Here is a 25,898-nt window from a genome sequence, read left to right on the forward strand (position 1 = left end):
CTGCCTTGACTGTTAGCTCTGCCAAGCATAACTACATGAATGCTTGGAATGTCATATTCTGAGTCTGAATTTCCTTATCTATAAAATTCAAATAAAAATGACTTTTCTATCTCCCTTACAAAATTGTGGTGATTGTCAAATGCCATGATATGAGAACATTTTATAAACTGAAATACCCTATATAAGTATGAAAGGATATCATTTTAAATCTTTAATAAATATCCTTTAAAGAAATGGTGTGAGGCATAGGGGGTAATAAAAGCACACTGGGATGCTTTTGAAATCTCTTGTTTAAAAAATAACAAATTGGGAGAAATGGAGATAATATCTTTAACTTGTCAATGAAATCATTATTTTGCCTTGATAACTTTGTAACTCTTTCTGATTGAGTGAACCATCCACATGACTAATTTTCTGTATGTTAATTCATATCTTCAATCAACTAACTTCTTCAGATAAATTGCATGTCCTTTTGAAAAATTGGTAACTATGCTATACAATTTGCTGCTTTAGCAAAGTAGCTATTCAAAGTGGTAGGTAACTTTATTTCTATGAAGGGCCAATAATCATTAGCCAGAGAAAGAAAGAACACCCTCAAGCCCCAAACCCAAGCAGTTTAATCTATTTTCCCATGAAAGACATAAATATAAATTTCACAAGTCATACAAAAATGCAATTTTATATCATGGCCAGTTAAGGAATGAGAGACACTGAGGGCAAAGAGAAAAGGGAAGAGAATAAGGACAGAATCTTTCATTCATTGTGTTTTGAATCCTCATATTTCTTTGTTCTACCACCTAAGCCCTGACTTTCCTCTCTGAACGCTTGGAAAAGCATCTTTCTCCTACCCAAAGCTATTGAAATCCATGACTGTTGTCTGGCCCCCAATATTTCTTTCTTGACTGCTATCATTACACCCATGCCTCTGCCTCTTACTCTATCCCACCTTTATCTGAAGGCCAAGATCCTCCCTGTGTCCACATGGGAACAGGAGATCCGGTACTTCCATAAACCATTTCTATCTGGTGATTTAAGTCCTGTGGCTTTTGCCTTCTCACACCCAATCTTAACTCTGAAACCAACTACTTGGGACACACCTGTCGCTTTTCTGAGAATCTCAGACTGAAGTGTTGTGCATGACGTAGAGACCTCAACCATACAATTAGAATTCTATTTTGGACATTTGCACAACTGAATGAACTTATCAGTCAAGAAAAGGATATTGGGTAGGCAATTAATAACAAAGCTTTCCAGGGGCTTAATGAAATTAGGTTGATGACTGGTTCCAGTTTATTGTCTGGTTCTCCCTCACCAGTCTAATTAAAGCACAGATTTGAGCGCTAGAAGGGAGTATTGAACATTGTCCTGATTAATTTTCATGCTGGTAAGACCTTAAACTGATTTCTTACCTTCTCTGGGCTTTAAAGTCTACAGTAATTTGGCATGCACCGAAAAACTGGCTAAATGCTGAGCCATTTTCCCAAGAGCCTGAACTTTCTTGAAAGCCCAGTGGATGACTTTTAACATCCTGTAACTTGGAGGGAACTTCAGATGATGTTGCCAATTGTAGGGCTCACCTTGCCTTAGATGGGCCAAAACCCTAGTGAATGCCAAGGGCCAGCACAGTGTCTACTTAGTGACTGTTGCTGACTGCCTCACCCAGGCTGCTGGAGTTGAAGCAAATTCCATTTGGAAATAGGCCAGATTCTTTTGTTTCCTGGGGGACTCCAGAATTTTATAGTGTATGTTTATATTTGTATAATCAGCACATTTTCTAATTAAGTGGGAATTAGTGTGTTTTAGTAAGTATAGTTAAAATTATCGCCTTTAAACACCAAATTAGACTGTAAAATATAACTTCCAAAATTGTGTGTAACAATAATAATATATACAGTGCTTACTATGTGTAAACACTGTTTTAATTGCTTAACCTATATTAGTTCATTCGATCCTCACAACTCTATGAGATTAATTTTCTCTTATTAATCTCAATTTACGTATCAGGATATTAAGGCAAAAAGAGATTAAGTGATTTTCCAAAATTACCTAAAAAGTCAAGGTTATACAAAATCTCCCACCTTTTTTTTTATCCTGGAAGAGTCTGGGGTAACAAAATTCAACAGAACTCTAGGTGTGCTGATGTTTACAGGTGTTTGTGTAGGAAGAGGTAAAAAAAATCAGGAGATGGGTGCCTGATTTAGAGACACATTGAGTTGAGATTTAGTGAACAGGAGAGAAGAGTGGATAGGCAGTATAGAGGGCAGTATAGGAAGTGCAGGAGTGTCAGAAAATTCAAAATACAGAAACTATAACTCTTGGAATTTTATGGGGATAATCAATAGATAAAGTAGCGAATAAAGATGGAAAATGAACTATCTGGAGGAAAAGCAAGAAAGGTTAATTCAAGGAGCTTGCGTGGACAGAGTCCAGTCCTGACGCTGATCCATGCTGGAGCTGTTCAAAGAAGACAATTTCGATGTTTGGTAGAAGAATCGGTTGAAACCCTGAGTGGAAAAGATTGGGCTGCACTTGTGACCAAAGAGATCCTATACAAGTGATTTTGTTCTTGGGTTGAGGGGAAAATAGGGACAAACTGTTGAGGAATTCACCCAAGCTATGAGACACATGTACAGAGGTCAATAAGTGTATGCCTTAAGATTGGCTGTAAACATTGCACATTTTAACACATATATCAATCCAAAGGAATTGTCTAAGAGTGGGGAAGTGATCAATCGGATGCAAAGATAATATCTTCTTTTAAAAAACCAACATTTTAAAATGCTTCTAGGAATTTGATGGGCTACGGTGGCAACATTTTTCCTTCAGCGCTCAATCCTCTCAGAGTTAAAGTTCCTTTTGTTACAGTATATGTTTGGTAATGTCACCTCTACTTTCCTGAAATAAACTTCACTGATAATATAAAATCAATAATGCTACAAGTTTTATATAAAGGAAAAATAAATGAAAAGATTAATATTAAAATAGTACTTATTTCTATATGCAAATGTTCTGGCAAAGCAAAGCTAGAAGACAGAATGAGGTAGTCAGATGCGTGGCCCATTTGAACGGATTCCTATGAATTTGATGGTGCAAATGCAAACTGACACAGTTGGGTTAGACCAGCAGCCCAGATGCCATGAGTAGTGTTGCTGTCAGCAATGTGGTTTTCCAGAATGATGAGCAGCTATGTGTATATTTTCAAACAAAATAAAATACAATCTTCTCTCACTTTCCATAGTAGTTACATTCCTTGAATATCATGGATATCAAAACTGCACAAAGCATGCTTTGTGTTTATATGTAGAAGGACTTAAGTTGTATGCTCAAGTTTTTCACCTAATTGTCTGGCCTGATATTCTCAAGTCAACAGAGATGCTGAATGACTTCTTGTGGTGCAAGGTGTCTAGCATCCCTGGAACCCATCCACTAAATGCGAGTATCATCCTCCATCATTGTGGCGACACAGTAGTTAAATGCCTCATCCAATCTTGGACACTCATTTTAGTCTGCAAAAGCAGAAGAAATCAAACTCTGATGTCAGTAGTGTCTCAGAATGATCATAAGACCATTTTTATCTCATCAGCACCTTGCCCAGGCCATGTGAAAGCAAAACAATAAAATATCCCAAAACCAAATGCTTAAAGCAATGAGATATTATTTCTTACAATTTGGCTGGTTGGGTGGGCAGTTAATTCCTGTTAATGCCAGTTGAGCCTCTCCAGTCATGGTGACAGTCCAAAATACCCCCATATATTTTCAAATTTCCACCTGGCAAACATCTAACCACTCTCCAAATCTCAGTTAGATATCACTTTGTCAAGGAGACATCTCCTGATTCCACATACAAGATTGAATTCCCCTTGTAGTACTCTCATAGCATTTATTTCCTAACACTCACCACATTTTTAATTGCTTGGATATTTTCACTGTCACATTATTCTGTGTGGGCGGGTCCTATGTTTTGTTTATCATTGTATCCTGGTTACCTTGTCCCAGATAGTTTAAAAAAATTGTTTTTGCATTATATTGCATTGAATTGATTTGAAATTCAATTTGTGGATCCATTGCCAAAAAAGTGACAATAGTTTTAGACAATGTTGGTGGATTATTTAAAATATTATTGTATCAACTTGATTTTTAAAATTTATCCTTGGAGATTAAATGAAATGAAATTTTTTTAAAGGTATGCTCTTTTTTTTTTTTTCAGTGAGGACGATTGGCTCTGAGCTAACATCTGTTGCCAATCTTCCTCTTTTTTTGCTCCCCAAAGCCCCAGTACATAGTCGTATATCCTAGTTGTAGGTCATTTTAGTTCCTCTATGTGGGATGCAACCACAGCATGGCTTGATGAGCCATGCGTAGGTCTGCACCAAGGATCTTAACCAGCAAACCCTGGGCAAAGCACATGAACTTAACCACTTGGTCACGGGCCAGGCCCAAAAATGAAATTTTTGATCAATAGAAAAATATACGTACAATATAATGTACATTCACTCTTCACTGAAATGTTGCATCATTACACTCTCCACTGTTCTGCTAGTGGGTGCTTAGACTCTTCTTTGGACGTGCATCCTTACCTATCCAGATTTCTAATCTCTTCCTGTCTATATATTTCTTGGTGCACACTCTGAATTTTGAACTTGGTTTGAGCCTTTAGCTACTTCACCCTGAATACTGAATCACCCTTCAGCTTCATTACAGCATGCTCATCCCTTAATGGTTGATCCTTGGCCCTACTCTCATCTTGTTACTCATAGTCTATACCTGATCTGCAAAGATGTGAGCCTCAGTCTCCACCTCTTCCTCTAACTTTCTGTTTTCTCCTGAGCCCTGGGAGGACCTGTGGCACCCAAAAAACTGGCTGCGGGAATGACTTTAGAACATGACTCTTCATATTTCCACTTTCCCAGTGTGGGCTCTCCAGGCAAATGATATTGGCTTATTCACATTAATAATCCTTTGAAATACCTTCTTATCACCAATTTATGAGTCCTCTCATGGTTCTGTAATTACAACTTTGGAAAAATTCTGACTTTTGTTAGTATAAAGTCCATTTCTGCTTAGTTTCGTAGGATTCAGATCACAGAGGCTTTGATGTACTGTTACGTTAGCTTAACCAGTGCAATCTATTTGAACTAGGAGTGAGGATCTCCCTCTGAAAAACAGGGGCTGGGTTTGATTATTTCTAGAGTCCTTCGAAAATTCAATATCGGAAATCCTGAAATTCCTTTTACATTACTTTTGTGTGTACTCCATGAAAACTGTTTCCCTGGATTGCTGGTTTCTTTCTGCCTCTACTTGGCACAATATCAATTCTTAGATAAAAAACTGGAACCTGAGAGAGTAGGGTGGGATGTGAGCAGGTAATTTTTTTATTTGCATGCCTGCCTTACACATGTGCTTAATCAGCCTTGTAGTTTGAATAAGCAGTAGAAGCAATGCTATGTATCTGAGCTATTTTGAGACACTGAAAACATTGTGTCTCTTTCAAAATTGGCCACGTCTTTTTTGATTTTCTTCCCACTCTGAACATAAAACAGGTGCACCAGCAATAGTTGGCACAAAGTGAAAAAGTTTTTGCATTGAAGACTGATCATTTCTTGTAGTTCACTTTATCTTAGTCATCAGTGTTGATTCAGAGATATTAAGTATGGTAATAACTTGAAGCCAAATTAGTCAAGATTTGGCCAGCACTAACCAGGGTTTGCTTTAACTGTGGGAGGAACTTGCAAAAGGCAATATTGATTATGTCTGGGATATGCCAATTATAATTTGACATTCTGATTTCTGCTTTTTGTTTAACTTAGAAGCAGATTCTGCTTTGCTCTATTTGTAAAAGACAACTGGATGAGCGAAGATTACTACTTGCAATAAGACTAGCAATTTATCTGAAATTAGAGGCAGAGACAAAATATCTACTTTTTGCTCATTCCGACTCAAAATGGGTGAAGGTGAGGAATTTTACTGAACAATATTATCTAGGTAAAAAGAGGAAGATTAAAAGAGTAAGAAAGCCAGGAGTAATACTTGAGATGAAAATTAAAACAAAATATAATTAAGTACTTGGAAGATTTTAAATATGATAGATGGAGTGATGAAAAAAGTGAAGAAGTTATGTCACCATGAAAAAATAATTGGGAATTGAAAGGATGCAGAATGAGTCGATATATAGAAAATGAGTATTTTAGAGAAATAAGTTGCTACTTTGTGATCAATACAATCTATACCCCATGACAGAGATTGCATTCTGTCTGAGGTAATTGCACTTTAAAACGGGTAACGGGATGTTAAAACGGGACTGTTCCTCTCTTAGTTTTGGTTGAGGCATGAAGACATTGGGGGCTACATTCAAGAATGAATTATGAGAGTGACCCCTTATCTGAGAACCAGAGGGATGACTCTGAAGCCCATGCTGAGGACCAAGAAAGTGGGGAAGAGAGCAGGAGTCTGTCAGGAGAGTTTTTGGAGAGAACTCTGGGTGTGGTGGGTGTCACCCCTCCTCGACACAGGAGCGACTGGAGTCTCGTGGGAGAGGTTCAGCTCAGAATTCTAGATGTGTGTTCCTTACAATGGGGAATACAGTGGACCAATGTCTGATTCATACCTGAGTAAGTTAAAGCAGCCTTTTAAGGAAAAGCACTGCATCTGGAAAGTTTCTGTATGTGCCTCTGCTAGGGGGCTAAAGGTGCATGAATCATAGCCATGGGGAAAATTCAGTTGGAACTTTAGTCTGAAGTGATTTAAACATGGGACTCCACAAAAGAACATGGTGCGTCAGGGTGAGGGGACCCCACAGTGGGAGGCTAAGGAGTGTGCCACTGAGGTTTGAAGCCACAGAGGATTAGGAGCAGCCAGCCCTAGGCAAGGCACCGCCCTGTTCAGGGGCATCACATTTACAGGTGCCCAGCATGAAAGTCTCCAAAGACTCTGCAAAAGCACCCATGAGAGAATGAGTCTGCCCGGCCTGAAGAGCAGGCGGCCTTTTCATGGCAGCACAGTCAAGGAAGAACTTCCCCGCCTCCTTACCTCTCCTCCCGCACACCACACTTTTGATCCTGGAAGGTCAAGAGTCAGCTGCAATTGAGTAAGGGAGAAAGGAAAAAGTGAGAGAAAGAGGAAGAAACAGACCGCATCTCATTCCTGAGGCAGGTGGCCCATTTGCGGCCAGCCTTAGTTGGAGAGCAGTGGGGAGAGGCTTACTTGTGAATGAAGTTTGAAGGGTTAATTAATACATTGGATTAAATATTGTAATTTCTGAAGAAAGGGTTAAAGGGATCACAGGGATTTCTATTACCAACAAGAGACTAGGAAACCATGGGGCCCGCCTGACTTTAATCCAACACCAAGGATAAAACTTCCCCTGTGATCATGTTTAAAAGGGCGGAGGAAGACAGAAATCATAGAAATAACTTTTGATTATGTGCCATAAGTAATTTTTCAAAGTACTGGCTCTAGAGGAAAAAGCATAGGACCTTTCTTGAAGGAGATGTGCCTTTGAGCTAAAAGATCATGAGTTTTAGAATTTGTTTTGTTTTAAATTCTCTGTTCTGCCATTTCTTGGCTATAACCTAGAACAGTTAACTTAACTTCTCTGAACCTCATCTGTAAAATGGAACTAACAATACTTAACCTTGAAGGTTTGGGAAGATCCAGAGTTATTCTCAAGAAATATTATTTCTCCCCACCTTTTCTTTCCCTTTTCTAGATAAAATCTGAACCTATTGTTTTAAAAATATACTTCATGAAAGATGTGTGGTAGATGGTGTTGGGTATAAAAAAAGCTCCCACAGGTCCTGGCTACTGTTTATGGATATATAATTCTCTCTAGAAAACATATTGTAAATTCCTCTAATGCAAGGAGCGGCAGTTATGATGAACATCATAAAATAGGATAGTCATTGGGGACTCTCAGTTACAGAGGAGAGATCACTGACGTGTGTTATTAGAGACAGTTGTGGTGTGAGGTGGTCGAGTTCAGACAAACTGGATTTGATAGGATTACGGCATAACATTCAAGTATGGAGAATAGAATTTATAAGTATTTCCAGATAGAAAAAATAGCTTGAGAAAAAGTGGAAATTGGCAAAGCTTAACTAGGGGACAATGAACTGATATTTGTGATGGAGCAGAGGACTTGCAAAGGTTTAGGAATCCCTTTGTAGGAGAAGGAAAGAAGCCCACTGATGGAAGATCCTTGTGAACTAAACACTTTTGCTGGTCATGTATACCATAGTCAAGATGAAGACCCTGAGAGTTTTGAGAGAGGAAAAAGACATTGCTTTAGAAAAATTAATCAAGTTTGGTTTACAAGATGGATTAGCTGGGAAGAGACCAGAAGCAGGTAGACCATTTATAGATTATTGCAATAGTTAAGTCATGAGGATCCTGAACTCGGACGGTAATAGCTGTGAGAATGGAAAGAAAGGGATGAAATATAGTAAGTGAAGAATTGACAGGATTCGGAACATATTTACATTTTCAAACATTACAATTGGAAAAGTCTTTAGACCAGCTCTATCCAATTGAATTCTCTGTGATGTTGGGAATGTTCTCTACACTGTCTGCTGTGGTAGCCATTAGCCACATGTGGCTACTGATCCCTTGAGATACGGCTAGTGAGACTGAGGAATTGAATTTAAAATTTTATTTGATGTTAATAATTTGAAACTTAAATTTAAATTTAAATAGCCCCATGTGGCTAATGGCTACTGTCTTAGGCAGTACAGCATCTCTTCCACGACAAAGTGCAACATCCACACCTGAATTATAATTGGATATTTTGAGTATCGCATTAGCAGTGATTTGAGTTTGGCGCTGTTGCTGTCTTTGGAAATTAGTGCAATTATTTGAATATTTTATTATATTTTTCTCTGACTGCTTTATGGAAATAGAAAATTGAAAGTGCTATTAGTTGTCTTAATAAATGTGGGTCTCCCAGATTAGATACAATTAAGGTATAGGTGGAAATCATTGTGTCCTCAAAGTGATAGAACTTCCTTCTCAACTTAACCTGCGAAGTCAATTGTGGAGAAAATAAAGATGAAGGCCATATATAAAAAAGATAGAATTATATAGCAAAACATAATTCAGGATTTAAATAATTTTGGTATTATTCTTTTTCTCATTATTATTTTTCAGCAACAACTCCTAGATGCAGTGACGTGGAACATTATCATTTACTTTTCTTACATTCCATTTCTGTTTATAATTTCGACAATGTATTGTACATGAATGCAGGTATTTCTTCTATATAGTGCTTCTCACAACATTGAAAGTTTTTACTATAGTTTATTAATGAAGACAATATGACTAATTTTTCTATAGTTATATATCTAGTGAATGACCAAGGTGGATTTTGAATCTAGTTGATTCTCAAATTTCCATTTTTGGAAGCAGAAAAACACGGGACAAAGAAATCCTCAAACTGTCACATGCAAAAAAAGTCTGTGTTTTAACATTTTTAACTTTGGTTGTTCAGATCAGGCTTATTATTTCATCATTAAAACTAGTCTTAATCATATATTTGAATTGTTAGAGATTTGATGTTAATTACAAAGCACAATGCATTATCATCGTATTAGTAAATAACATTTAGCCTTTATTATTAATGGAGTAAAAAATTAATTTCTCAAGGAACACATATATTTTCTTATAAAATGTGATAGGAAAGTATTCTCTATAAGAGATTCTACACTTGACTGTAACATCACCCTTCCTGATTTTTTTCTGAGACTAAAATGTTCGTATTCTTCAAGTTCATGAAAGGAAGTACAAGAATGATTGTTCTTTGGTCTTAGTCTCAAATTTTTGACAAGGAACTACAACCCTGGTTGTAGCATTATATGTCAATTATATTTCAATTTTTAAAAAATGTGTGGACTAAGAAAAAATAGTTCACAAATTTGCTCAGAGTCATACAGCTAGCAATTCATAGAGATGGGGTTCAAATGCAGGCAGTTTCACTCCAGAGCCCTTAACCGCCTTTTGGGCAATAGTTTACCTTTTGGGATAAAGAATGTAAAATAAATAAATAATAACAAACAAACAGAAAAACTGGTTGCAAACCCTTCCCAAAAAATCAGCAGCAATCTTGCTCTGATACCCATGCTTTTGAAAGCCAGCCAATCACTAAACTCCTCTCTGAAAGTCAGCCAACACCTATATACTCCCATTTCTAAAATTCAGCCAACGCCTGACCTCCATGCTTACCCCAAATCCAATACAGGATCAGGCTTTTGCTTTGTTCAGGAGACTGTGTTTTGCTCTATCCTAGCCTTCAATAAATCCATCTCTGTTTCAGATATAATTCAGTAGTAGAGTCTTCCCTCAATATCTCTTTCCTCTTTTCCTAGGTGAGTGATGTCCTGCTAGCTATGACTAGACATGTTTCGGAGGGGACAAATGACCAAGAGCTTATCTAAAAATCTGGTGGAAACATCTTTCTCTCCTTGCCTCCAGGTTTTCATCCGCCTCCTGGAGAGACTCAAAAGGACATGCTGAAAGATGAACAGAGTGGTTAATTACAACTAAATCTCATGAACCAGTAAATATTAAGTGTCTTTCATCCTCTGTCTCCTTTATCCCTTGGGGTTCCTCCAGTACCCACTGAGAATGGGCTGAACTAACATAAGATCCCAAAGAATGGAAGTTCTTCCCTGACTTCAAGAAAGAATTTGTTAAAAACATGATTTCTTGGGCTGGCCCTGTGTTATAGTAGTTAAGTTACCACACTCTGCTTTGGTGGCCCAGGGTTTGCAGGTTTGAATCCTGGGTGTGGACCGAGCAGTGCTTGTCAAGACACACTGTGGTGGCATCCCACATAAGATAGAGGAAAATTGGTATAGATGTTAGCTCAGCAACAGTCTTCCTCAAGCAAAAAGAGGAAGAGTGGAAACAGATGTTAGCTCATGGCCAATCTTCCTCACCTAAAAAAAAAAGATTTCTCTTATTGTATGAAATATACAAAATTTATATAAACAAACATTTTGCTATGGATTTAATGCTAAGTTTTATAGGGCCATATAATTGATCTCTATTGTAATTTATGTTACATAATATCCTTCTGTCATTTGTATTTCCTGAGAGATTCTGGAATGTCATTCTGGCACTTTCCACTGCAAGATTAGCACTGCTGCTCCTTGATGGAGAATACCTCATTCATTAGCAGTGGTCTATAAATGAATAGATGGGCATTGTGGTTTTTCCCTCAGGGGTACAAAATTCCTGGATCTTCAGAGTTAGGACTAGAAATCTGACAACATTTGGCAAAATATAATACCACGAAATTATGCCTAAATTAAAACCACTGAGTTAAATTTATCTTAAGAATAAGGGAAGGAATATTGCTAATGTGATTCCTATGGAGGACTAAAAATGGAGCAAGTGGCATAAAATAAAGGGTATAAATCTTGATTGAAGAATTTCTCCTTCAAATCGTGTCTCCCCATGAAGTATAATCTTAATATATTTTAGCACTTGTGAGTAGATAATGATTACTTCTGTGAGATCAAGCTTTTGGCACACAAACAGCAGGGAATAGGTAAAGTGAACTGGATACTAATAGGCTGACGTCCCCATGTAAATTGTTACAATTTCAGGAATTTTGCTAGCTGGTTGACATCACATTGGTAGCTTGAACTCTTCCGTGATAGGTGTTTTTACACCATAGAAATTGACAAACACTGCAAATCAAGGCTCCCTCTCACTACTCCCACCTTGTGTCCCCCTGTTTAATTATAGATAACTTCGTCTGAAGATAGATTTTGACACCAGTTTATCTCTATGAGCCACATGAACCCCATAATGAAAAGACAATATTCTTATTTCTTTGTGGAAAAGGGATAAGAGCGGACAGATGCCTTTTTTGACTAAATTGAAGTGGAATTATTTATAACTCTAAAATGAGGTTTAAAGGATTAAGTTCTGATCTAGTCTGCTTTTCTTTTTCTTTCTCTTTTTGTGAGTGCATAGAGAAACTGCATGTTCATTGGTATCACATGTGAAGGTCCATTTTCCACAGTGGCTGCTCCGTTTTACATTCCCTCTGACAATGTACAACGGCTCCAACTTCTTCACAACCTCATCAGCAATTGTTATCTTTTTAAATTTTATTTTTTTTGAGAATAGTCCTTCTAACAGGTGTGGTGATATCTCATTGTGGTTTTGATTTGCATTTTCCTGATGATTAGTGCTGTTGAGCACCTTCTCATATGCGTGTTGGCCATTTGTATGTTTTCTTTTGAAAATGACTATTCAGGTCTTTCGCTCATTTTTAATCAAGTTATTTGTGGGTTTTTTTGCTATTGAGTTGAGTTTTTTGCTATTGAGAAATATTTTGGATATTTACTCTTTATCAGATATACGGTTTGCAAATATTTATTTGCTTTCATTCCCTAAATTGCCTCTTCTCTGCTGATTGCTTCTTTTGCTGTGCAGAAGCTTTTTAGTTTGATGTAGTCCCCCAAGATTAAAGATAGAACTATCATGATTCAGCAATACCACTTCTGGGAATATATCTAAAATAATTTAAATCAGGATCTCAAAGAGATATCTGCACTTCCATGTTTATCTCAGCATTATTCACTATAGCCAAAATAAAGAAGCAATCCAAATGTCCACCGACAGATGAATAAAGAAAATGTGATATATACATACAATGGAATATTATTTAGCCTTAAAAGGAGAAGGAAATCCTACTATTTGTGACAACATGGATGGACCTGGAAGAGATTATGCTAAGTGAAATAACTCAGTTACAAAAGGACAAATATTGCATGGTTTTACTTACATGAGGAATCTAAAGTAGTCAAAGTAATAGAAGCAGAGAATAGATTGGTGGATGCCAGGGGAGGGGGAAATGGGAAATTCTTGTTTAATGGGTACAGTTATAGTTATGCAAGATGAATAAGTTCTAGAGATCTGCTGCTCAACATAGTGTCTATAGTTAGAAATATGGTATTGTGCACCTAAAAATTTGTTAAGAGGATGGATCTCACGTTAAGTGTTCTTATTGCAAAAAAACAAACAACTCTCCCCACGACCCAACCCCAAAAAGGACACAAGGAAACTTTTGGAAGTAAGAGCTAGGTTTATTACCTTGATAGTCGTGATGGTATCTATGTCCAAACTCATCAACTGCATGTATCAAATGTGTGCAGGGTTTGGTACATCAATTATGCATCAACAATGCTGTGAAAAAGAAAAAAGAAGTGAAAAGTCTGATGGCTAAGTCTTGATTTTAACGCATTCTTTCCCCACCTATCCCAGAATCCTGGTGACTGTCAAAAATGAGAAATTCTGGGTCTTTGAGCAAACAAAGGATTCCTTTTCCCTCACATATTTTCAGCAAAGATGACTTCCTCTTCTCGTAGGCTAATCTCCTAGGAAGGGCTTCTAGGGTTGCACCAGCATCATCATCATAAATGTGTGTAATGATTGTCTCCTTCATGTCCCGTGTGATCTCTGGCAATTTTGGAGCCAGATTTAGTCCAGCCAGACAGCAATGAAGGAGAGAAAAACATTTCTTTGTACTCTGTGGAGGGGGTTATGGGATTACGGTGGGGCTGGAGGTTCTAGGGAAGGGATTGCCAGCATTTTGGAAGATTCTTTTCTACAAAAACATGGTTGGTTGCTGATCAATGTAAAACAAAGTTAAATGACCATTTGGATGAACAGGGTTAGATTTTTAAGGCTCTTATTTTTCTTTTCCTTTTTGGCTTATTGCTGTATTCTGAGAAATTGTTTGTAGTGGGATCTCACTTCCCATTTTATTTTTTTCTTGTTAATATAGTAGGTTGATTCCCATCTCTGGCTGCACATTAGAATCACCTGTGGAGTTTAAAAAAAAAATCCTGATGCCTGGCCCCTATCCCAGAACAATGAAATTTGAGAGGAATTGAGAACCACTGCTGTGGAATGTAAACTTTTAATGGGGTCAAGATAACTTTAATTTAATTTTGTTTCATCATTTGAGTTCATTAATATGTAAATTGATTGTTTTTTCTGGCTATCACATTTTCATATGGTTCTCTTAACTTTCTTTTTTTGTGTATATGAAATATTTTTGATCGGCTGACACCTACTGGATAAGCTGCTATTTTGTTCAGGACATCAGTTTTACAAGCTGTAAATCTGATAAGCAGTTGTACCGGCTTTGTTTTCCTTGATATAAAAAAGAACCTTTTGAGACATCAGCACATCTGGGGGAAAACATGCTCTTAATATTTAGGTTGTTATTATTCACTTTGAATTAAAAGCTATCAAACTTGACATGTATCTTTAAAATATAGAAATGAATCCTTGTGGGTAACGAATCCGATTTTGAGAAGAAAGCCAAGTAGGCAGAGAGTCTTAAGGAGTTTTCCTCATTGCCGTTTTATCACAGGAAAGGACCTTTGAGGATATTAAAATTGGACTCTTGCTTATGGACTTCGTAAGAGATACATCTCCTGTTAAATATGGTTGCTTTGTTTTTTTGCTTTTGTTCTGCGGGCTTATGCAGCATTTGTTGATTAAAAAAAAATCCCCAAGACATGAGGTAAAATGAATGCCATGTTCTGGTGACTGGTATACACCAAACCAGAGGGAAATTCACATGAGAAAAGTGCTGGACAAAAATATTTCATCTAAGATATTTTCCAGCTGAGTTGCCTTTGCATTCTGTTCCCACCACATTCTCTGAATTGCACGGTGGAAAAGCTGAGACTTTTAACTTATGCTCTGCAAAGTACTGGGAACTTGGGTACAGAAAACCAGGTCATTTTTTTTTATTGCTGTCTTTCTGCAAGGGTTTAATTCTTTTTTATATTATTTATGTAAGGGAAGAACAAATTTAGGAAGAACTTACTTTAAGAACTGTCAACTACCCCAGTTATATATTCCCATGCTGCATAACAATGTACTTTGTTATTATTGACAAATTATATAGATCAAATGATAACCTTTATAGGCCTAATTTGGTTTTATATGTGTTGCAAGTGTAACAATATAGGAAGCCTAATATTGTATGTAAGAAAATGTTTATTAATAGTGTATGTGGCTATCCACAGAGACTAATGTATTTTATTGAGAGTACATTGCCTAAATATTGATTATTTCATGCCAAGAATATGTTTGGTTCTCTACAGTAAACAAAGTTTCTTCCTTAAGTTCTTACCATCAAAATTACATACTATTCAGCAGGACTATCCGGGCATGAAATGAGCATGTTACTAGATTTCTCTGTGTTTATAGTCTGCCTTCTTTTCTAATTTAGATCAGGAATCATTTGGCAAGAACCGTGCTTAATCCTATCAGTACTTATAGAATAGTAAATGAAGTAGATCCCTGTGAATTTATTGAAGGATTCCATTAGGAGAGACAGAACAACTTTACCAAAGAAAAGGCACCATACTACTCTCTCTCTCTCTCTCTCTCTCTCTATATATATATATGTTAGTCCTAAGAAATTCAGAGTCTAGTTGAAGGAATGAGAAGACTACAAATAACCATAAGGCAAGATAGATAATAGAAAGAGTCAGTCTAAGATTTATACTTACTCCTGGTTCTACTATTAACTAGCTATGTGACAGTAGGCAGATTGTGTAGCCTTTCTGGGACTTAGTTTCCACATCTGTAAAATAAGAAAATGAATGACTTTGTCTCCAAGATCTTTTCTAGCCCTTAAATAAACATCATTAAAAACAGGACACATTTATATGAAGGAGATTTGAATGCACTGAAAACATAGTCATTGTTTGGTAGGAAATTATCATCAAAAAACTAATAAAAATTGAGTGCATCAGTAAGAGATAGAGAAGGCTGGCACATGAATCAGACATGAGTAATCAGGAGAAAATCCCTACCTTGGTTCTCTTCCTTCCCTCTACTGTAATGATCTTCCCCCGGACTCTCCCCTGGCTCTCTTCTCACCCCCCCAGGTCTCTGCAAACATGTCACCTCTTCCGAGAAGACTTCCCTGATTAACCTATTCACAAAAGTCTTCCCACCCACTTCTATCTCACACCTTGCTTATTTTTTTTTGTAGCTCTTATTACTTACTACCTACCATTGCAGTATATATTGGTTTATATAGTTAATTATCTGCCTCTCCCACTGGGATATAACCTCTAATTTGGGAGAAATTTTATTCATGTGGTTCATTGCTGTTTCACCAGCATCTAGAGCAGTGTCTGGCACATTGAAGGCACTATGTAAGTATTTATTGATGAAGAAAGTAAACTTATAATGACTCCAACTTTTGAACAACAGCCCTTCTCCTTTTTCTACAATATCTATTTACTCTCAGAAATATTGTACTAATGAAATAGCTTACTAATTTTTCTAGCTTTTGTAGATGAGATTTCAGTTTCGTTCCCTTCCTTCCTTCCTTCCCTCTTTTCCTCTTCTCCTTTCTTTTGAAATGTGGAAAGGAATTTTGGGTTAAATAGTAAAGAATATGAAGGCTTTACTTACTTTTTTGCCTAAATATCAAACTAGAAACCTTAGGAGATTGGACTTTCTCGTGTGTTTTCTGTTATTTTCAAGCATTATCAAACAGATATAAGAAACAATTTTTGCAGATTGTTTTCCACCTTATTTTTAGGACAACCTGAATGTGCGTGAAGACTAAATATATATACTTATATTTATTTTTAAATTAGAATTAACTTTTTGAACTTTGTAAATTATTTGTGTCCGCTCAGGTTGGAACAACAGATTGTACTTTTATTTTTGATTCATTCCGAATAAAGCATCAGTACAGTGAAAAGCTGAACTGTAGCTAAATTTGGTTCCCATCTTGAATCATTAGAATACTTAGACAGTCACATTGTCACCAGCTACAAAGTCAATGGGAGCAGTTGCACAGGATGTGTTAACTCTATAAGGAGAATCTCCTTAGAAGTCTGGAGGTGAAAAATGATTTCTTTTGAGAAAAAGTGGACTTAAGTGGCTTACATCAAACTTCTCTTCCCTCTAAACAAAGACTATAGAAGTCCAAACAAAATAAAAGAAGTTAATAGATTGCTTATATGAAACTAGATGATAAATTTATAGCCAAAGCTTAAATTATTTGAAAGAAGTAAGAAAGAAGGAGCAGCAATGATAGTTATTTCATAAACCCTGACATTGATTTATAGCTTACTTTTTAAATTGCATCCAGTCATATTTATGGGTTCCTGCTTTTTATCAATTATCACCAAATTTACGTGCATCTACATAGATATAGTTATAGACGTAAATTTGGTTTCATGAATTCATATAATTATAAAAGAATATACCTTAACAGATTGGTAAATTACTTTTCATCTTTATATATAGGCTAATTCCAGCCTCTGATATTCTGCATACATGTGCTGGTCTCTGCTCAAGAAAGAAGCCATGGACACAAGCACCTTGCGTAATTTGGTGCTATTTGCTGCTTGACCCACTATTGTTTTAATGTGGCTCCTGGCAACGAAAGGCTTTGAGGGACCCTATTCCTGCTACAACTGTCTGCCATTAACATGAGAGAAAATGAAGGACTCCAGTTTCAAATAATATGGGCTCCTTAATCTTCACAAGCACAGGAAAGTCAATCAAAATATACTACTTGTCTGCCATCAGTATTAACCTTGGATTTCTGTCCTTTCCAAAGCTGAGCAAATTGGATATAAATCTAGATAGTTAGGTTTATACAATGAAAGTGATTGTGTTTGTGCTGGGCAGTGATTGCATTTGTAACTCCGTTCATATTGAAAGTGACTCATGGCTGAATTATGAATGGGACATCGGTATAGAATTTACAAAAGGAAAATTTTGGACCAGTACCTCCTGGTTGTAGCAAAGGCAGACTTTGTCAGTTTTTGGACTATTGGTAAGAACAGTAGGATAAGAATATGAAATAAACCATTCATTTTACTAGTTAACAACACTGAGAATTTGTATTTGACATGACTGAGACCAGTGCAGCTAGACTTTGCTGGGTATGGGCTGAGCCTAGGTTACCATCTGACGTGGCTACTGATTCCTCTGTACCCATCTGGGCTAGATTCATAAACATCCCAGCTCAAGACATCTTGGTAGCTGCTGCCACACCCTCCATTTCGAGTTCCAAAACATCATACTTTTCGAAAGTACAGTATACCGTATACAGTAATTTGATGCAAATCCAAGTAATGCAACTTCATGCTTGGGGTCTATGAAAATGTACTGGTTTATTGAAGAGTTTCAAGCAAGTGGATTATTAGCATTTAAAAATATGCCTTCAAGTGTACTGTCAAAAATCTTTCTGTCTGAGTTGTGGAGTCCATAGACACATCCTAGGCAAATTGCGTAAGTTTCTGGGCTGATTCAGTCTAGTTCAGTTAAAATCTTCAATTTGTTGACTTATTTGAATTGTATTGTCACTCCTCCTTCCAGAGCAGGGTTGGCCAGATGTGCGGAAGGGAGTGAGGTCTGTTCTTTCCTTCTTCTCCCTTTAGCACCTTGGAGGGGAGGGTCTCTCACACTGTGTGTCTTGAATGTCTTGTCTTCCTCCTTGTGCTGAGTCTAGTTCCTCGGGCACTGTGGGAGGGAGGGAGGAGGGAAGATTTTCATTGCTTCTCTGGCTTACATTTTGGTGGCCCCTGCATGGCAGGAATCTGAACGCTGGCTCCTCTGAAGGCATGTGTGTGACTTCTTCAAAGAGCTCGGGGGTAGGGGCAGGGGGTGGGGGTTGCTGCTTTCTCTGTCTTCCCTGTTGTGTGGGTTCAGGTTTGAGTGGAGATTTCCCTCTGGTGTGGAATTCAAGTTAGATATCTCAGGCCCAGCTACTCTGCAGTGTTCACCTCAATCATGGAACACTGGTGTGAACCTGCCAGCTGTTCCCCACCTTACTATCCATCACCCCAGTTCTCTTTTTCTCTTCTGAAATAGGCACTGAGGCAGATGAGCAAGTCTGCTGCCTCAGAAACTATCATACTGAGGAATGATATACCAGTTTCCTTTTCCATGTAGCCTCCTCTGAACTCCACAAGTGATTCTCCTGGGTTCCTCCTCGTTTGTCTGGTAGGGGGAAGGCACCTGTTTTTCTTCCCCGTGAGGAGGCAAGAGAATCTTTCTCACCATGAGCTCTGAATTTCCCATAAGGCTGATGATCCCAATGACTCTTTCTTCCTCCTTTTTCCCGGCCATGGCTGATGTAGATGGCAGAGGCAGTGGTAGGATGGCAGTAATTAGTTGGGTAGAGTCCTCTCAGCTGACTCTTAGTGAGCCGTGGGGAAAGTGTCCGTCTCCAGTCCTTGGTAAGCCTTTTTAAAATTCGGAGGTATTAAGCTCCTTCTTTTCCTTAGCTTTGAGCCCTAGTTGCCCATTTTGGGATTACAGAAAAAACCACCCCCTGTTAAAAATATCAATAAAGTTTCATTTTATGTTCAAAATTTGAAGCAATGACTCTTCCTGAATTAAAAATAATTCTGCTAACAATTCCACAATTCAAACCTGGGGAGTCAAGTAGACCAAGTATTGAACCAATATTTTCCTTATTTTTGCCTGGAGGTGACATTTAAGCTGTAAACAGTAATACTCTTACCCTTTGTAATATGTGAATATGTGAGTATTGAATCAGGCAAAGTTTTATTCATCCTGTACATAAAATGTGACCAATGTATATTTCTCAAGTGTTGTAAAAATTAGGGTGCAATAGAAACAAGTTGCCTGCAATCTTTTACATAACTAGATTCCAATGAAATGAGCATTTCAAATAGGGTACTTTAATGATTCTCTGCCTGTAGCTTCAAAATTAGTACAGTTGCTGATATGAATGGCAGTTATTAGCCACATCCTTATTCAAATAGTAACTTAGAAGATAATTTATTAGTTACACCTGCTTACATTTAGTCTTTGTCTATGTCATTTTAGGGCTCTGAATAAAAACAAAGAAGTAATATGACAAAGAAAATTCAACCCAGCATCAATCCAGTATTTGAACAAGATTTATAAGGGCAAAATTATATGGGGATTATTGCTTACCCGTGAGTACAATATTTAAGGGAAGTGGTAGAATGTTAGTGTGTAAGAAGGCTAGGAACCTGGTTTAAGAAGGAGAAAAATGAATCAGTGATGCATTGCCCAGTGATGGAAGGAAGAGGGTAGGAGATGGAACACACGAGACAGTCAAGACCTGTAAGCTGGGTGTGGGGGGCAAGTGGAAAGGGAACAGAAGTTATGTAAATTATGAGTACTGTCAGGGAAGACATAGAGAGGCACATGTGTTGTCAAGAGGTGGGGAACATGAGAATGTCTTCACTCATAAGAAAGGTTCCAGTGTGTACTGTGATAAACCTAATGCATTGGCATTACATATATGTATGACATATATCACATACATATGTATCATATACACACATACATATATCTGCATATATGCATACATGAGTATGTTTCTGTATTTTTTATTCTTGATCATATTATGATTACATTAAAATAATAACAAATGTGTGCAATTTACAAAACAGAATGTAGATTGTATTCTGTTGCTCTATCACTGTAGAATGTGGCTCCTTGTCTTACACTCTATTTGTGAGAGAGTGTAAGAGAGATTGAGGACTTGGAACCTTACCTGTTACCTGTTAGCCAGGCCCTCACCCATTCCTGTCTCCCAAGTAGTTCTTTTCCTCCATCCCAGCACTCCGTGATGCTTTAGGTGATTTGGTGGTCAGAAAAGTATCACCAGCCATCTCATCATAATTCCCCCTCTGTTATGCAAAGGCTATTCTGGTTATTTCAGTTTTCCTCCACCTCATGCCTATTGTGAACCTCAGAGATTCGTAGAGACTTGTTCCTTTACACCTTCCTAAGGATGGAAAATGATCACCTCTGACTTTTGCACCACCTGAACCCCTGAGACTAGCTGAGAGGCATGTGGGATCTCTGGAGGGCAGCAGCAGTGGGGGTGGGGAGGATTGTTGACCAGGACTGGGGCTTCATTTGCCTAGTACCTGGCTGTAGGGCCAACCACAAGGAAGATGTGCAGGAGTCCAGTCAGTGTCCTAGGGACTCTGCCCACTGGGCTTGATCTGGGTCGGCATCAGTCTCAAAGTGCTCACAATAGTCTTTACCACTGAGTAGGGGCACTCTGCTTCCAAGGAGATCTGACCAGATTACAGCAGGAGTCTGGCCAGTACTCAGGAAAGGAGACTGCAGTCAGGGTCTTAATCGAATAAGACTGAAACAGCCCCAGGAAACCAAGGATGGCCCTAGACATGAGAAAGGAGGGGGAAATATTGTCAGGGCTGGGGGACTGTAGTTCAAAGGAAACACGAGGGTTTGGGACCTCTCCCAGGAGCCCCTCACACCAAATTTAGGTCAGAAGGACCAATGTTTCTAGACTCGATTTCCTGGCTGAGGAAGTGATGCCCAAAACACTGCCAAGCTTTGCTGGAACAGTCATAGGACCTGTGGGAGTTGAAGGTCATCAGTCCATTGCTGGGCAAGGCTAGAGAAGGCAGGAGCCAACTTTGCCCTTTGCCCTTCATTTTTGTTCACATTCAGGCCAGAGACACATTTAGAGGCATAGTCTAGCTGTGTCTGTGTGCGTGTGTTCTCATTCTTTACATCTAACTGAAAGGTAAAGTTTCTAAGGTTTGTATGTGGGTTTTCTAACAACACATACAATATTTCCAGGAAGGAGGTTGGGATGTGTGCGGCAGGTTGAAAGCACAGAGTCCAGCATAGGGAAGAGATTTGACTCCTTTAAGATTGGGACTTAGTGGCTTTAAACAAAAAGTGGGAGTGGATTCAGATGCATCCTCTGGTGGTTTCTTTATTCCTTTGTAAAGGTGGTTTATTCTTGCCTGAGAAATTAAAAAAAGTTCCAGAGGTTTGGATCTGTATTTTATTTATAGTCGATATCTACACTTTTACTCTGAAATGCTCTGGCTCAGAGCTTGGAAGGGGGAGGAATTGCAATAAAAAATGTACCGAAGTGAAAACTATAAAGAAAACTCATGACAAAGGCACAAGCATTTGCATTTCATGTTTGTAAATGACTCATAAAGTAACAAAACCCTTTCTGGTATTTCCCCACATGAAACTGAAGTTATAAGCTTCTAATCAGGTCTGTCCTTAACTGCATCGTCCAAAAATTTCATAAGGAAATTTTGGTTTTCCCTAAAAGAGAGGTGGGATTATCTATTTGGATCAATTGTAATGGTAGGGAAAAATTAGTTAATTCTCTGTAGAGTGGGTGAAAATTGGAGGTTGCTGTAAGGACAAATGCACACGAGTGGCATGCCAGGGCTTCTTGCAGAGAAACTCATATGCTTGGGTTCGGTGTTTGGCCTCAGGCCAAAGGCTGCAACTAACAGGAAAGTGTCAGCATCTCAATATAATTGCATGTCCCAGAGCCTATTATTGCACTAATAAAAATGCTTTTCAATAAATCTAAGAAAGGAAGAGAAAAAAAAACCACCGGGAAGAAAGGAATTGCCTGAAATATTTTATTATATTTAATAAAATTCTCATTAATGGCAAGAGTAGCTTTCTGCTAAATAAATGTGCTTTAATTTTATTTTCTGATTAATTTGATTTGGGGGAAAATGCAAGTAATGCTTTTTTTTCAGTGTACTTTCTTAAGAGAAGAGTAAAAGGCAAGTAGGCATCCCTGTAGGTGGATGTTTTCTCAAGGAGAGGGAAGAGGCAGGACCATGGCACCGGAAGCCTAGTGTTTAGCTAGTAATTATGTCACTGATGCTCTCAGTGACCTTGGGCAAATGATTTAACCTCTCTATCCCCAAACATAAAATGTTAATGTTTCATGTTTATGAAAATCTTTGAAATAATAAAAATGTCAAAGATATTTGATATGTGTACTATTATTTATAATGGGTGCAATAGAGGGCATATGTGCCCACTAACAATGATCTTAATCACACACAGCAGCGTATCTGAGATACTTGTCTCTTTTGGCATATTTCATATCAATAATGAATACTCTAAACACCCTTATGAAAAAAGCCACTTGAGTATCCTTATAGGAACAAACCCTAATAATGCTAGTATATGAATGTATTCATATGGATTTTTCTTTTGTGCTTCCTATAAAACAAAGAAACACAAATAAGAGGAATAATGATAACTAAGTTTTGTCCTCACTTACTATGGACAATGTTCACAATCATAAAGAGAAAGAAAAGGAAAGGAAATTCTTTTATGTGAAGCTTCTACTGTGAGCCAGGTATTTATATACATTACCTTTTCTCTTAGTGTTTAGCCAAATTTCTGGCACATAGCATGTGCTCAACAAGTATTTATTGGGTGAACAAATGCTTCCTGTTTCTTTTTTTTAATTCTCAAAATAACCTTACAAAACAAACCTTATCTCCATTTTATAGAATAAATTAAGGTTAAAAAAGTATAAATATTTGATTTTGAGCACACACACAGCAAAATGGCAGAGCCAGAATTTGAACACTTCTTTGCCTGACTCTAAAACGAATGTTCTTAATGACAGGACTGGGGAAGTGTTTTGATTAATAGAGGTTACTATTCCAAAGTTTATCAATTAATATAATGACTTCATTGAGTCAGAAAGAAGTTGACATGATAAAATCACCTACTCACTTTGAACTCAAAGTATCTAGTTAGCACCTTACTTGCAGAGCTATCTCTGAATGAAAGTGTGAGAGAAAGGGAACTGCTGAATGCCCCTCCCTGGTGGAGAAGCTCATGAGCTGAAGTGGCCTGTGTGGGATCTTGTGGGCTAAAACCAAGCCACAAAGCATTTCTCTCACATAGTCATGGATATGAGCTGCTGATGAGTGGAAAATGTAAGTCATGAAAGCAAGGAAGACTCAGATACTATTGTGAGCTAGGAAACAGGGAGGATACAAGGAAAGAACAGCAAGTGAGTCGGACATGGTTTGGGCGGATACTGCAAGGAAACTGCTGCTCATGGCTGAGCTTTTCTGTCCTGAGTACTTTGGTAAAGGGCCAGGAGGAAAGAATACATTTGGCCCATTATTGGTAGAATACCGTCTTTGCCTTGTGGGCTAGTTACCGCTTATTGCCTCTCTGTTCCCAATCCCCTCTTCTTTGCCCTGCTTTGTACTACTGGAGCTGGAACCTGTGAACATTTTTCCTCAGCCAGCTGGCACAATGTTCAGCTTTGTTGGTAGGGCGAGCTGGAAGGACACTGCAGGAGGAAGGAGTTTCTGTTCATCTTTTGAGTATATTGGTTTCTTCTTGCTCCCAGTCATGCTTACAATCCTACTGGTTTTGCTAACACCCCGGGGGATGGTTTCCCAGAGAGTTTTACTGACACTCAAGAGGGTGGCTTCCTGATCAGTTTTGCCAACAGCAGTGGTGGCTTCCTGGAGGGTCTCACCAGAACCCCAAGGGGCAGCTTCCCAGAGAGTCTTCCTGGTGTCCCAAAGGATGGCTTCCTCTTTGGCATCCCAACAGGCAGTTTCCTGTTGGCCAGCCCTGACCAGTGGTAGTCCAGCTAACTCCTCAGCCATCCAAAGGCCACAGCCACACCCTCTCTAATCAGGTTTGACTTTCAGCCTTGGGGAGAGCCCTCTTCCCAATTTATTCCTTCTTTGAATATTTTGTCTTAGCCCTAGACGTAGTGGCTGCTTCCTTTATCTACTCTTCTCATGATCTTTACTATTCTCTTACCCTTTGTAGTTAATCCTCTGTTGCAAGTTAATAATTCTTTATATTACATTTTTCTCTGTTCAAATTTCTGATGTGGTTTCTGTTTCCCAGCTGGCCCCTGATCAATATACCAGCTTGCCCTCAAAAGCAGAGCCTGAGGCAGAGGCCAATGTGAGAGTTTTTATTTGCAAACGTAATCTTAGGGAGCAGAAGACAAGGACGGGGAGTGAAACAGGAAGAGGAAGAGTAAATACAAGCACGTGTTATCAAATTGGTTGCACCAACAGGCAACTGATTTTTCAATCCCATGGGACCTTCTGAGAAACCATATGAAATATATCTCAGAACTGAGAGGGGGAAGAATGGAGGAAGCTTTTATCCATTGGCTCCCCTCTCCCATTGTTCAGGGTGAAGGCCTGCCAGACCGCATCAGCTCAAAAGTGATTGAAACCTGCATAGAACTGGTTGCTGCAGCAGGGGTTGGAATATGAGGTGAAGCCAGCGGAATGTGTAAACTGGTGCATAGGAGCTGTTTGTGTAATTACCAAAATAACAAAGGGAGAGTTAAAAATCTTTTCTTGAATGTCTTGTAAAAATTTAGTTAAAATTCCAGGTTTAAGAAAATGAAATGTATCAAAATGTATGAGCTGCAACTTGGTTCCTTCATTTAAGGTGTCTAGATCTATTAGGGACAAGGACGAGTGGGAGATCAGCTCTGTGTAAAATAGGCACTGAGCAGGGCAGTACCGAGTTGATGTTAAATTATAGCATGTTACTTTGGAATTTACTAGGAGATGTTGAATCTTACTGGGGCAAGAGGCCCACTTGTCCAAGAAATGGCATTATCTCTGCCAAAGCCAGGAGGTCATAGATAACCATGGCAAGGGAGAGGAGACGTTGTCAGAAATTCAGGAAATATCAAGAGATAGGTCAAGTTGCCAACAACATGAGGAGCAACTTAAAGCAAAGGCTGGAAACTGAGTGTCCTAAGATTTTGTTATTCTCTAGGCCTGGGGTGTGGATATGATTAGAGAGAGAAAATTGTGATTACAGGTAAATTCTGATGCTGAACGGGGAAATAGATGGAGATACCCTATATTCTTTGCCCTCTCAAATAAACATCTCCTCATGTCCTCCCATCCACTTTCTACCTTCAATCTCAACTCAGTCGGAGAGGGGAGAAGTCAAGATCTTCCTTACTCTCCCTCCAGACCACTTTCTGACTTCATGCCCCAACTTTCTCTCATCCTCAGCACCTGAGGCCCATGGTACTTTTTTCTACAACTGGTTTTAACTTATCATTT

Source organism: Equus przewalskii, chromosome 13 (genome assembly GCF_037783145.1).
Source record: "Equus przewalskii isolate Varuska chromosome 13, EquPr2, whole genome shotgun sequence".
In the NCBI taxonomy this organism is placed as follows: domain Eukaryota; kingdom Metazoa; phylum Chordata; class Mammalia; order Perissodactyla; family Equidae; genus Equus; species Equus przewalskii.